The 13,802-nt window shown below is 40.0% G+C and overlaps 1 protein-coding gene across 2 annotated transcripts in view; it reads left to right on the forward strand.

Moving 5' to 3' along the window:
- The window catches only part of Me3 (malic enzyme 3), a 222,268-nt gene that overhangs the window by 116,618 nt on the left and 91,848 nt on the right, over window positions 1-13,802 (forward strand). The gene's annotated exons all lie outside the window — the stretch shown is intronic.

Genomic DNA, 13,802 nt, shown 5'->3' on the forward strand with positions numbered 1-13,802 from the left:
TGGAAAAAAAAAAAAAGGGACCTGGAGAGGAGGCGTAAGGAGTATGAAAGTAGTAAAAGCTGGTTCGAGTCTTGGTTTATGCATAAACCATGGTTTACAACTCTCCTCTCAGCTATCACAGGACCTCTAATTATTCTATTGCTACTAGTCACAATTGGTCCCTGCATAATAAATAGGCTACTAAGGTTTGTTCAGGAAAATATTGATACTGTCCATCTCTTGGTCCTTCGCCAGAAATACCAAGCCTTAGATACTGCTGAGGAAGATTCCTCAGTCTGACCTAGTTAAAAGGGGGGAAATGCTAGGAAAAGAGGAATTTACTGCTTGTTTGAATATACTGCTTGTCTGAATTTACTGCTTGAATTTACTTCTTTGAATTTACTGCTTGTAACCAATTAACTCAACTGGAGACACAGGCATCCAGAGATAGGGGCAAGCGCTACAGCCCTCCCCCCCGGAGCCTGACCTGATCTGTGTCATGTCACGTAGACATGTCTGCTTACACAAGATAACAGGAAAGAGTTGTGCCAGGCCAATACCACCCATCTCTCCCCGATTGAGACACCTGAAGGGAGTTGTAACATTTTTCTTTTTTTGAAGTTATTGGTTTGTGAAATGCTTGCTTTAAAACTATTGGCTGTATAAACGCGGGCTTTTGTGTAACGGTTGTGGGAGCCTATATAATCTTTACCTAAAATTGCCTCAGGGTCGATCGCTCTAACCAGACCTGCATGTTTTGGAAAGGACGGTCGGCCCCAGCTAGCTGGTTTAATAAAACTATGCTTGATTCTTGCATCTCCATACTCGTGCATTTGTTCTCCAGAAGAGACCCACTGAGTCACGGACCCTAACATTATTCTTCCCTGGATCTCCCAAAGCCCGGAGCATCATATCTTGAAGCCCTTCCAGAAAGAGCACTTAAACAAGTTTGTCTATAGTTTGGGGGCGGGGGGAGCGGTGTTTCAGTAATAGATCATATAATCAGGCTGTACAAACACCTGGATTCAAACTCAAACCTTCAAAAGCAGCACACACACCAAAAAGACTTCTGATTCAATCAACAACCATCTTTATGGCAGACCACCATAAGCACATAGGATTTCCAAATGGAGTGAGGAAGTTTATTCATGGATCCCTGGTGTCTGTCCTTAACGAGTTTACAGCCCAACCAAGAATAATTTTAGGGCAATATAAACCAATGAGTAATGTGTGGTTTGGATTATCTAGTTTACTAGACACTGGGTTTGAGATAACTCATTATAGTAAAGAAATTTCCTTAGTATAATATTGGTTCTTTTTAAAAAAATATTTTATTTCATGTGTATGAGTGTTTTGCCTACATGTATGTAAGTGTGCCTGTGTCTCACAATGTCCATGGAGGCCAGAAGAGGTGTCAGATCCCTGGAATTGGAGTTACAGGTGGTTGTTAGCCACCATATGGGTGCTGGGAATAGAACCCAGGTCCTCTGGAAGAGCATCAAGTGTTCTTAACCATTGAGCAATCCCTCCAGCCTGTATTATTGGCTCTTGATCTAAGTCTTTTTTAAAAAATATTTTATTATTTTTATTTTATGTGTATGAGTGTATTGCCTGCATATATGTGAGTGCACTCGTGTTGTGCAATGCCGCGGAGCTCAGAAGAAGGCTTCAGATTCCCCTGGAACTGTAGTTAAGGACAGTTCGTAGCCACCATGTGGGTCCTGGGACTCAAACCCGAGTCCTCTGCAAGAGCAGTCAGTGCTCTTAACCAGCTGAGCCATTTCTCTAGCCCCTGATCTAAGTCTTGAAAGAAGGATTTTGATTGACTTTGGGAAGATGGTCCAGCCTCGTCCTTGACATGCAAAGATTTACTGGATATGCTCCAAGGAGTAAGAACTTTGAGGGGAGGCATGCAGCTGGAACACACTGAGCGTTTCAGACTCTCAGAATTGAGAGTGTGAAGGACATTGCTGGTTGCCTTTCTTTCTTTCTTTCTTTCTTTCTTTCTTTCTTTCTTTCTTTCTTTCTTTCTTTCTTTCTTTCAGCTTTTACAATTTTATTAGAATTTTAAAGAAAAAGAAATCCTCAGGGCAGGCGAGCTGGTAATCTTGGCAGCTGCCTTGAGGAGGTGAATGGTAAAAAGAAAGACATGAGGCCATGCAGGTTTAGAGCCTGCGTGGGACGTCAGACACGTGGCTGACTGGCAGCCACATGGCTGGGAGAAGGAAGTTTTAGAGAAAGTAAAAAAATGCAAGATGCTAGGGGCAGCCCAAAGCCTTAAAGAAAACATGTTTAGTAAGAAAGGCATGAAGAAGAAAAAGGGAAACTACACTTCCCTGAGGGAAGTGGGCAACTCACAGACTACATGGCTGTAGCTAGGAAGTCCTGCTCGCCAATTCTTTCTTAACAGGCCCAAGTTTTTCAGCTGTCTTTCTTCCTCCAAATGGCTACCTACCATTATGAGTATTTTGGGCCTCCCAGAACCAAGCAGTGGGTCTTAATGATTCTCAGGTCATCATAATAGTCTGGTTCCCTTGCCAGTGATTGATTTAAGTATAGAACATGACCTAATTCTGACCAAAAAGATGTGACCTACCAGAGGACTATAGTCGATAGATGGTCTCATCAGAAGAGAGCCTTTTCTCTCCTAGACACTCACATGTCTGTGTTGGATGCCTGAACTACAACAGTCATTTTACAACCCTGATGAACACAGTCCCACCACCAAGACTATAATGCTAGGTATGGCAAAGTGGAAGCATGGAGATACCAGTCTGTGATCACCAACTCAATCCTAGAACTATTGTACCTCTGAACTTATTGTTACATGAAGTAAATTTCCTCCTCCCACTTAGTTAAATCAAAAGTTTTGGGTTGCAGGGCTGGAGAGAGGGCTCAATGGTTAAGAGCACTGGCTGCTCTTGTGGTGGACCTGGGTTCCGTTCCCAGCTCCCACATGGCATCTAACAACCATCTGTCCATAACTTCAGTTCCAGGAGATCTGATGATCTCTTCTGACCTCTATGGGCACTGCACATGTGTGCCCTTAGACACATGCAGGCGATATACTCATACACTTAAAAATAATAAAATTTTTTTTTAAAAGTTTTGTAAAGGTTCTATTTCTTGCAGCTGAAAGCAGTTCTCCCTCCTGATAGGACGCCTAGACAACCTCGGTCATGTAAGAGCAGCCCACATCGACCTATGCAGCACCCCCAGGGCACCACATGCTCTTCCTGTGCTCCACTCATTTAGGTCCCACAATATTTCTTATCTATCTTAGTTTTCTTTCCTACTTTTGTGATAAAATATGACAAAAGTAGCTTAAGGGAGAAGGCCCACAGGCCGAGGTTGTAATCCATTTTCTCGGGGAAGCCACGGCAGCAGGACCATGAGCCAGCTAGTCACCTAGCATCCGCAGTAAGGAAGCAGAGAGCAGCAGATGCATGCCTTCCAGTGCTCAGCTCATGCCTTTGCATTCAGTCCAAGGCACTATGATAGGGTGCTACCCACACTCAGGCTGGGCCTTCCCACCTCAATTAACACAATTAAGAAAACGCTTCACAGATAAGCCCACAGGCTGACCTAATCTAGACAATTCTTCACTGAGTCTCCCCCTTTCCCTTCCCAAGTGAGTCCAGATTGTGTTAAGTTGACAATTAAAACTAACCCTCGAGGTTTGTAATATTATTAGTTCTATTTTCTTTTATTACTTTTATTTTATGTGTATGAGTATATGGCCTGCATCTGTGTAAGTGCACCTGTGTCATGCAATACCTGCGGAGGTCAAAAGAGGGTATCGGATCCCCTGGAACTGGAGTTACAGATGGTTGTTAGATGCCATGTGGGTCCTGGGAATCGAACCCAGATCCTCTGAAAGAACAGCCAGTGTTCTTAACTGTGGAGCCATCTCTCCAGCCCCCAAAGTCCTATTTTCAGGAAGAAGAAAATGAAGCAGTGCGTTAACATGACATAGCTTAGACACCTGGTATGTGGTAGAGTCACAATTCTCTCCAGGCTCCAGAGTGCACCCTTAAGTTCCTTACTATGTTTAACATTTCATGAGCTTTTTCTCTCTGGTGACTGAACATCTTTTTCCAGGACCAAAAAAAAAAAACTTTCTTCTGGGTCAGCCTACCATGTACAGAATTTCTTATGTGCCCCAGAAGAGAGGTTCAGAGATAGAGGGAGACTTTGCTAAGGCCATGTGGCAGGACTCAAATCAGCATCTGTTCTATCTTAAGGCCTCTCCCTTCTTCCCTTTTGAAGCTCCCATTCCTACATGGCTAAAATGCAGTGTTTCTGAATCATGTGTGTTCCCACAAATATGCTCACCCCTTCTGTTCCCAACAGCAACCTCAAAGCAAACATATTCCTAGGCTGAATGAAATTAGCAACAGGTATCTACAGGAGTCCATGTATGAGTCTCAAGGCTAGACCTTACAAGATAGAGTGAAGTGGGACTGTGAATTACAATGTCAAGTTAAGGTACTTGGTTAAACAGCCTCAGATAGAAAGCCAGGGTTGCTCAGGGACTTTACACCTGCACAAGCAGAGCCTTTCAGACACAGCAACGATACTACAAGCACTTCATAGGACCTCTGTTCATTCCCATACTGAGTTGGTGTTAAGATATTTAATGGAGTTTACATTTTTAAAATCCCTCTGCATGGCCTGTGGAATGCTTTGGCCAATGCAAACCTTATCTGTGAGCCCCTGCAGCCCATTTCCAAGGCTGTCATACAACTCCCTACTCAGGGTTCCAAGAGAGGGTGAAGCATTGGCCTCCTAAGAGCCATTTGAAAACAGAGACTCAAATCTCTCCAGGAAGCAGTAGGTGGAACCCTGTCTTGAAACAGATTGAATGGAGTTGATTAGCTCTTATAAGCCCCTTGAGCTCTGTATTTCTGTGTGTTTGCCTTCCTGCACAGCATACACTAGCAAGATCCCAGAGCTATAAATCAACCAGTCCAAACCAAGGCCAAGAAAGGAAGTGACACCCTGCTTACCAGGGGCACAAGTCAGAGGAAACGGCAGAACAAACACTGGGGCCCCTCCTCTTACTCCAAATCTCCTTTTACCTGCCCTTGTGCAGAGATAGATATTCCTTCCATTATTTTGGTCCATTTTAATTTACACTTATTATTTATATTTATATAACATGTCAAAGTTTTAGGGTAAACTCAAATATAATACAGTCCTTTCAAATGCTCTGTGAAACAGAGTAAACTTTTATACAAGGAAATAGAGAATTCAAGAGGTTGAGTGACTCCCCAAAGCTGTACAAGTAATAAAAGAGAGAGAACTGAACCTAGGATTTGGAGCTTTCTGTTTGCCGCCCAGTAGTTTCTATAACTGGACCCTAAAATTCCAACAGAGGAGCCACATTTGTTTGCTGATGGGTAAATATCAATGCCCCCCCATAGGACCTTCTATATGGTCCTGATTAGATGACAGGACTATGTTTTAGTTACTTTTCTGTTGCTGTGATAAAACACCATGACCAAGGGAATTTATAAAAGTAAGAGTTTATGTGAGTTTATGGTTCCAGAGCAATCAGTGTCCATCATGGTGGGGAAGCATGGTGGCAGGAGGTGGCCAGAGGAGAAAAAAGTGTGCTCACATCTTCAAGCAGGCACAGGAAACAGAGAGTGACTAGAAATCTGGCAAGGCTTAAAAACTCAGTGACATGCTTCCTCCAGCAAGGCCACACCTTCTAAGACCTCTCAAAAACAGCACCACCAACTGGGGTCAAAATGCCCAAATACTTGGAGCCTATGAGGGACATTGTCATTCAAATGACCACAGAAGGATGGAAGGAATTTGGAATCTCCTTTTCTTGATAACTTCTAATAAAAATATAGAGACAGAAGTTTCTGTGATCAATGGTTTCTTTTTAAGACATAAAGCTATAACTTTGTTTTAAATGTGTTGACTTCAATTTGTTTAACAGTAATGTACAAAGTGACTTCATTCTGTTAAGAATTTTCAGCAAGAATATTTGCAGCAGGGTTCCCCAACAGGCATGGTCAGTGCCCAGTAAGTGTTTCTGGGATTTAATTATATTTAAGTGCTAGGATAGGGAGATAACAATAGTTACAAAAAGTTTTCTATGTTATTAGGATAATTAAAGAATAGACTTTATTCATTGCTTGCAAAATAGCTTTATCCTCAAATCCAGGTCTATCAACTGGGAAGAAATAAATAGCTAGAGTAAAATGAGATCATGACCCGTGTGTCTGGGACCCTTGGTTCTGGAGGTTGATAACAATGTCCAATCCTCATCACAAATGAGCCTGAAGAAATCGCCCTTGTCTCTTGGAGGATGGACCCCGGGTGAGCCAATCAGTGCCTCTTGTGTGCAGCCAAGCAATGGGACATAGATGTGAAGTTGTCATGGTAACTTTTTTAATTATTAGAAGAATAGATGAAGTTGAACTGACCTTCTTCAGATTGCATGGGAACAGGAGTGAGGGGGTCCAGGAGTGAGGAGCAGAAAAAATTTCCCTCTAGGCAATATACAGGAAGTTTAAATTCAAGTAACAGCATAAAACAAGAAAGGTATTAACTAGAATAATGGAGATGATAAGCATAAGAATTTGGAGGTGGGGGGCTTTGAGACAGGGTCTCCCTGTAGCCCCAGCTATCCTGGAACTCACTATGTAGACCAGGCTGGCCCTTGAACTCACAGAGATCTGCCTGCCTCTGCCTCCCGAGTGCTGGGATTAAAGGCATGCGCCACCCTCCTGGCAAGCGTAAGAATTTTTATCATCAAACCAAGAAGATTCTTGAGAGTTAAACAAGCCAAGGCAGTGGTTTGAAACTTTCCTGAGAAGATACTTATGAAATGCATACCCACTCCCCTTCTCAAGACTCTGATCCATGGCATCAGGAGAGGGGCCCAAGAATCTCCTTTAAAACTACCCACAAGCCATTCTCCTGCAGAAAACTTAAGGACTATATTTTTATAAACACTGCTCTGGGTCAGCACAAAGCATCAGAGAACAAACCCAAGCTGGAGCCCCCTAAGTTACTGTCACCTCATGGGAAAACTTAAGGCAAATTAAGACTATTTTCTACTTAATCTTAGTTTAAAAGCTAAACAAAACTAGAGTTTGATTACTTGGTAATCAATAACAGTACTTTCCTTCAAACAAGAACCTTTAGTTAGTATGCTGTGCGTTCTTCTATCTTACATTCTACCGTATTCTTTATTAATTGAGGGGAAGCAGCAGTTCTCTAGATGCAATGCCCTTTCTTCTCTTTGTCCTGGTGGTGAGCCCCTGCTTACTCTTTAAAATCCATCTCAAATAAATGTCTCTTACCAGCACTTTTGTCCTCTCTTCTGAGTCTATCCACAGCGCCCTCTGCAAATTCTCTATGGAACTCACTACATTATAATCCCATAGCTCTTGATAGATCCGCTCTGTCTCTCTCTGCTCTGTTGAACAGGGAGCTCATCAGATAGTGTATCTTATTCATCTTTGTATTTTTCCCTTTCTTTAACGTCTACAGTGCTATCTGTGATATGATAGAATGGATGGATGAATAAATGGATGAGTTAGAAATGGGCTATACAAGAGTAGAGATTTTTGTTTTTTTCACTAAAATAAATATCCCAAGCATTTATATAGAGGCTTCTAATAAGTAATTATTAAAATAATTCATAAATTAGTTCTTTAACTTAGTAAGTCAATTGGAACAAAAAAATGAACCTAATATCTTTCCCAATAAGAATTGTTTTCATAGTGGTCTCCTAGACAGATGAAAACTGAGATTGTTATTTGATATTTGTCATTGACTAGTTCGAATATTAGCTGTATAGACAAAGTATTCTAAGGTGGTGTGTGGTGGGGGGAGGTAAGGTTGCAAGCATTTAACTCACACACACACACACACACACACACACACACACATACACAATTTAGAACACATCAGTCCACAGTTTCGTAGTCCTAGTTACTACATCTCTCTACTGATGGTAGAACATATCAGTCCACAGTTTCGTAGTCCTAGTTACTACATCTCTCTACTGATGGTAAGCCAGGGATGTAGAGGCCCCTTCTCTAGGAGAGTTTATATGAAATAATACTAGTAAAAATAACTTTACTTATTGAAAGTTCAATAAATATGCCAGCTAGTCCTCTTATTTGTATCTTCAAATTTTTCCACATATATCTTTTACCCCCTTGGTTAAAATTTAATCCAGGATTGTTTTGTTTTGTTGGTTTGGGTTTGGGTTTGGGTTTTGTAAAACAAGGCCTTGCTATCTACCTCAGGCTGGCCTTGAACTCCTTATGTAGTCTAGGCTAGCTTCAAACTCCTGATCCTCTGCCCTCACCCTCCCTAGTGCTGGAGTACAAGAAAGAACCACCATGCACAGCCTGAGCACTTTTTTGGTACTATTTCAAATAAGAATTTTCCTGATTTCTTTGGCGTTTTTTTGCACAGTTGTTGATATATTGAAACATTATTGATTTTATGTTTCTTTTGAGTCCTTTACTGAATTCGTTCATGGATTACAATGTTTATTTTGATTTGTTTTGTGTTTGTGGAATCTTTTGGGTTTTCAATGTTTAAGATCATGTTGTCAGTAAAGAAAATAATTTCTCTTTGCTCTTTCCTATTTGGGTGACTTTTCTTTCAATCTTGCTTAATGACTTCAGCTAAGACATTAGTACTATGCTGAATATAAGTATAGTTTTTACTTTTTTGTTGCTGTGACGAAAGTGGCTAAAAAAAAAATTAAAATGAGGAAGTATTATTATGAGTCACAGATTGGGAAGTTTCTATCCGTGGTCACTTTGGGGCCTATGGCAAGGCAGTACGTCACAGTGGAGATGATGTCAGTAAAATCCTGTTCACCCTATGGCAGCAAAGACGTCAAAGAGAAAGAAAGAGGCCAGGGTCTCAAGATTGCCTGTCAGGACATGGCCCCAAATGACCTAACTTCCTTTCACTAGGGCCTGCACCCTAAGGATTCCACTGCTTCCCAATAGCACCAAAGGTTGGTGATGAATCAATCCTTCAGCACACAGGACTTGGAGGGGCATTTGCTATCTCAACTATAAGAAGCCATGAAAATAGGTGTCTTGGTCTTCTGGTTACACAGAAGAGCATTCCACTTTGAGTATGGTATTAACTATGAGTTTGTCACATAGTGTTGAACATTCCTTCTATCCCTAATTTGTTAAGAGTTCTTAATCAGAAAAAGGTGCTAAATTCTCCCAGATGCTTTTCTGCATCTGTTGTGATCATGTAGTTTTTGCCTGTCATTCTCTATGTATACTGAATTGTTTTTGTTTATTTGTCAAATGATCCTTGCATCCCAGGAATAACTTCCACCTCATCATGGTATATGACAACCTTTTTAATATTCTTTATATATTTTTTAAATTTATTTATTTTTATTTTATGTGTATGAGTGTTTGTATGTAAGGTCACCGGTGTTGCACTATGCCCATGTAGTCAGAAAAGGGTGTCAGATTCCCCTGGAACTTGAGTTATAGACCATTGTTAGCCACCATGTGGGTGCTGGGACTCAAACCCAGGTCCTCTGTGATAGGATTCAGATCCAGGCGACCCCAGATCCAGAAACCATAAGGCCTCTAAGAGGAACTGAGTCAACCAACTCCCAGCCACCTACAAGTTAACAAAAGCAGCTCTAGGAATTTAATGACCCAACGTATTGTAATCACCAGAGCATGCTCCACAGGCTGACAAACAGGTTTCCCAAGCCCTTAGCTGCAATTAATTCCTGGAACCCTGTAATTGTAGAAAACATGTTTTACAGAAGATGTTTTCCTCGATAAATTTCACCAGGTACAGACCCCACACCCTCCCTGAGCAAGCAGCCCCCAAAACAGTCCCAAACAGCAGAAAAATATTCTTTTTCCTCATTCTGTCCCTTTATAAGCTACCCCCCTGCAGCCACTAGGCTGCTGGTTCTTCCTCACACCGGAGTTGAGGACCAGCCCTGCCAAATCCATTAAACTCTAGCTTTGCCAGAGTCCTCTTTGTTTCTGTTTTGCAGGGATCCTGACCCCTCTGCCTCTTTATCTAGCTCTGGAAGAGTAGTCAGTGTTCTTAATCGCTGAGCCATCTCTCGGGCCTCCTTTTTCATGTTCTTAAATGTGATTGATTGTTTGTATTGTATTGAAGATATTTTCATCTATGTCCATTACTTTTTTGAAAGAGTTTTGAAAATTAGTCCTAGCTCTTCTTCAAGTGTTTGATAGAATTCAACAGTGAAGCCATCTGATCTTGGACTTTCTTTAATGGGAGACTTCATTACTGATTTAATTTACTTATTTGTTCTTTGTAAGCTCAGACTTTTCGTTTCTTCTTGATTTGATCTTGCTAGAAACATGTTTCTAGGAATGTATCCATTTCCTCTATTTTAACCAGTTTGTTGGCATATAATTAGTTGTTCATAGTTGTCTTTTGTGAATCTTTGCATTCCTTAGTGTCATAACAATCTTTTCTTTCTGACTGTATTCAAGTTCCTTTTGGGGGTACATAATCTAGCTAAGGGTCCATCAATTTTATCTTTTCAAAAACTCCTAGTTTTGATCTTTCCTATTTTTTCTTTTTCATTTATTTATGGTTGATCTTTGTTATTTCTTCCCTTGTGCTAACTTCGGACTTAGTTTCTTTTTCTTTTTCTTTTCCTTGTTCCTTAAGGTATGCTATTGGGTTGTTATCGGTTATTTATTCAAAATCTTCCTTTCTGATGGTGATGTTTATTGCTATAAACAGCCCTCTTAGGGCTGCTTTTCTTGCTCTCTATTCATTGTGGCATGCTGTTTGTCTCCAGATGTTTTCAAATTCCCCCCTTTACTTTATTCTTTGACCCAATGGTGACTCAGAAGCACGTGGCTTAATTTTTCACATACTTAACAAAATTTTTTAAATTTCTTCTATTATGATTTCTGGTTTCAAATAACTATTAGGATTTTAATCTTCTTAAATTTATTAAGACTTGTGGGATTGGAGAGATGACTCAATGGTTAAGAGCACTGGCTGCTCTTGCAGAGGACCCAGGTTCAATTCCCAGCACCTACATGGCGGCTAACAGCCGTCTTTAACTCCAGTTTCAGGGGAATTTGATGCCCTCTTCTGACCTCCGTGGACATTGCACGACATGAGTGCACTTATATGCATGCAGGCAATACACTCATACACATAAAATAAAAAATAAACAAAATATTTTTAATTTATTAAGACTTGTTTGTTAAAACATATGTTCAGGAGAATGTTCTTTATGTATTTGAGAAGAATGTAGTCTGTTACTGATGAACGGAATGCATTCCATTTGGTCCAAACTGTAGTTCAAATCCAATGTGTCTTCATTAATTTTCTGTTTGGATGCATCTTTGTGGACGAGGTATTGAAGTGCCCCACTTGTTCTGTATTGTATAGCTCCTGGAACTCTTAATATTTGCTCTATATGTTTAGGTGATTGGAAGTTACATTCGTTATATTTATAATGACTATGCCTTTAGATAAATTGATTCCTTTATCATTATATAATGATTTTCTTTATCTCTTTCCATCTTATAGACTATTTTGTCCAGTATAAACAGAACTACCCTTCCTTTTTAATTTCCATTTGTGTGGAATTTTTTTCTATCCTTTACTTTCAGTCTACATCCTTAAGTGTAAAAATGATCTCTCATAGGAAGCATGCATCTGGTTTTATTTTTATCCATTCAGCAATTCTATAACTTTTGATTAGCAAACTTAATCCATTTACATTCAAAATAATTGACAGGTAAGGACTTACTGGCACTATTTTATTATTTTCTTTTAAAAATATTTTATTTATTGTTTTTATGTGTATGAATGTATTTCCTGCATGTGTTTATGTGCACCCATGTTGTGCAACGCCTGCAGAGGTTGGAAGACAGCATCGAATTCCCTGGAACTGGAGTTATGGATGGTTGTTAGCCACCATGTGGGTGCTGAGAATCAAATCCAGGTCCTCTGCAAGAGCAACCAGTGCTCTTAACTGCTGAGCCATCTCTCCAGCCCCTTATCATTTTCTAATAGTGAAGGCTCTGTTTCTTTTTATATATCTCGCTATCTCACCTTGTGAGATAGTTTTTTTATGTTGAAAATCTTTGAGTCTTTTCTTCAAAGAATTATATTCTTTGAATCCAAATGCACTAGGCATTGTGATCCTTGCTTTTCATAAATTCTCTTTTAATTTTCACATATAACTTCTCTCTTTTTAGTTTATTTGTATTGTTGGTCCTATTCTGCAGATGAGAAAACTGAGGCTCAAATATGATCATTTGCCAAAGTGGCTTACTATTACCAAAAAGCCCAGAAATTATGTCAAGGCTGACTGAACCCATGCTCTCAGGCTTCAAAATAACACTTGCGTTTTATTAATGTAGTTCTTTCTGTTGGTTCTTTTTTTTCCTGGAATGCAAGCATTCTAGTCATTTCAAACAAATTCTTTCTTGGGCATTGAACATTCTTGTTCTGAGTGATCTGAGATTTCTTCCTTAAAGATATTGACAGTTTGAAAGCTAAACAATGTCAAAGCAATAAATTGGGTCAAATGTGTCCGCCCCCCCCTCCTGATTAATAATATCTGATGAGTGACCTCATTAGACTGCAGTTCCAAGTGCTTGGCTGCCTCTTATATTTGCTTCCAGTGATTAAGGTCTCTAAGTCTCAAATGTATGTTTTCCCAGTGAACTTTTGTACTCTTTGAAACTGCATTCTGCCCTTTCTTATCAAATTCCAGCTTTCATGACTACATGTGATGATTGCTCCAGAAATGTTTGTATGATAAATGAAAAAGGGCAGGGGCTTCTGCTTATAAATTACTTCAAGACAGGACTCCCATGACTACTTGTAAATGCTAGCATATAATGGATTTGAGTTTTTACAGCCTCTGATTAGAGGCTTACTTTTTCCTGGTGTCTCCACAGGGCCAGTGCCTGGCCTGTTTCACAAGTTGAAGCTGCAGAGATTTATGACTGTATGCCTGAGTGTGGAAAAAAAATATGTATGAGTACTTCTTAACTCTGCTTTGGAAAAAACAGTAGATAGGATGTTTTCTCTGTCTTCTACATAACCATAAACATGTGACTTACTAGTGGCCTTGGAGTCAGGAAGACAGCAATGTCAGAATCTCAGGTTGATGAGTATTCTGATATCAAAAGTTTGAGATAGAACAGAGACGCATTCCAAAAATCTTACTTCTCAGAGACCCAGATTAACCTGCAGCCTGCAAGGAAGAAGGAAGATGTTTGTTTTATAAAGTGGAGGCATGTGTGAGCCTCTACCATATTTACAGCCATGAGAGAAAGCAAAGAGTGTGAAGTGTGACTGCCCAAAGTAAAGGGGGCCCAGAACCGCTATGATTATTATTACTGGAGGAGTAAATATTACAACAGAAAAAGAAACTCCTTTGTAACAACTTGCTCTGTGTTTCTTGGCAGATTTTAATATTCCAAATAACTGCTGAAACCACATTAACCTTCTCTGGTCTAATTGGAAGCATCTGTGAGTCGCAGAATTGGCATTTTCAGATTTGAACTGCAATGTCAGTTTGAGCTGAAATGGCCATCTGTGGGCCAGTTCCTCCTGAGTTTCAAGTATTTGCTCAGTGAATGATAAAGATAGGGCAGTCTTTACTTCTTAAGGAATCCTGCTCTTCTCTGCTATTTGTATACCACCCTCAACCCTTGGAATTCAACTCAATTTTCTGCTGCCCAAAATCATCGCATAATCCACAAATACATAATCAATGAATACAAAGTCCAGAAAGGTTAAAAATAGTAAAAAAAAAAAAAAAAAAATTACAA

This window comes from Nannospalax galili, unplaced genomic scaffold (genome assembly GCF_000622305.1).
Source record: "Nannospalax galili isolate Female #2095 unplaced genomic scaffold, S.galili_v1.0 scaffold278, whole genome shotgun sequence".
NCBI lineage: Eukaryota > Metazoa > Chordata > Mammalia > Rodentia > Spalacidae > Nannospalax > Nannospalax galili.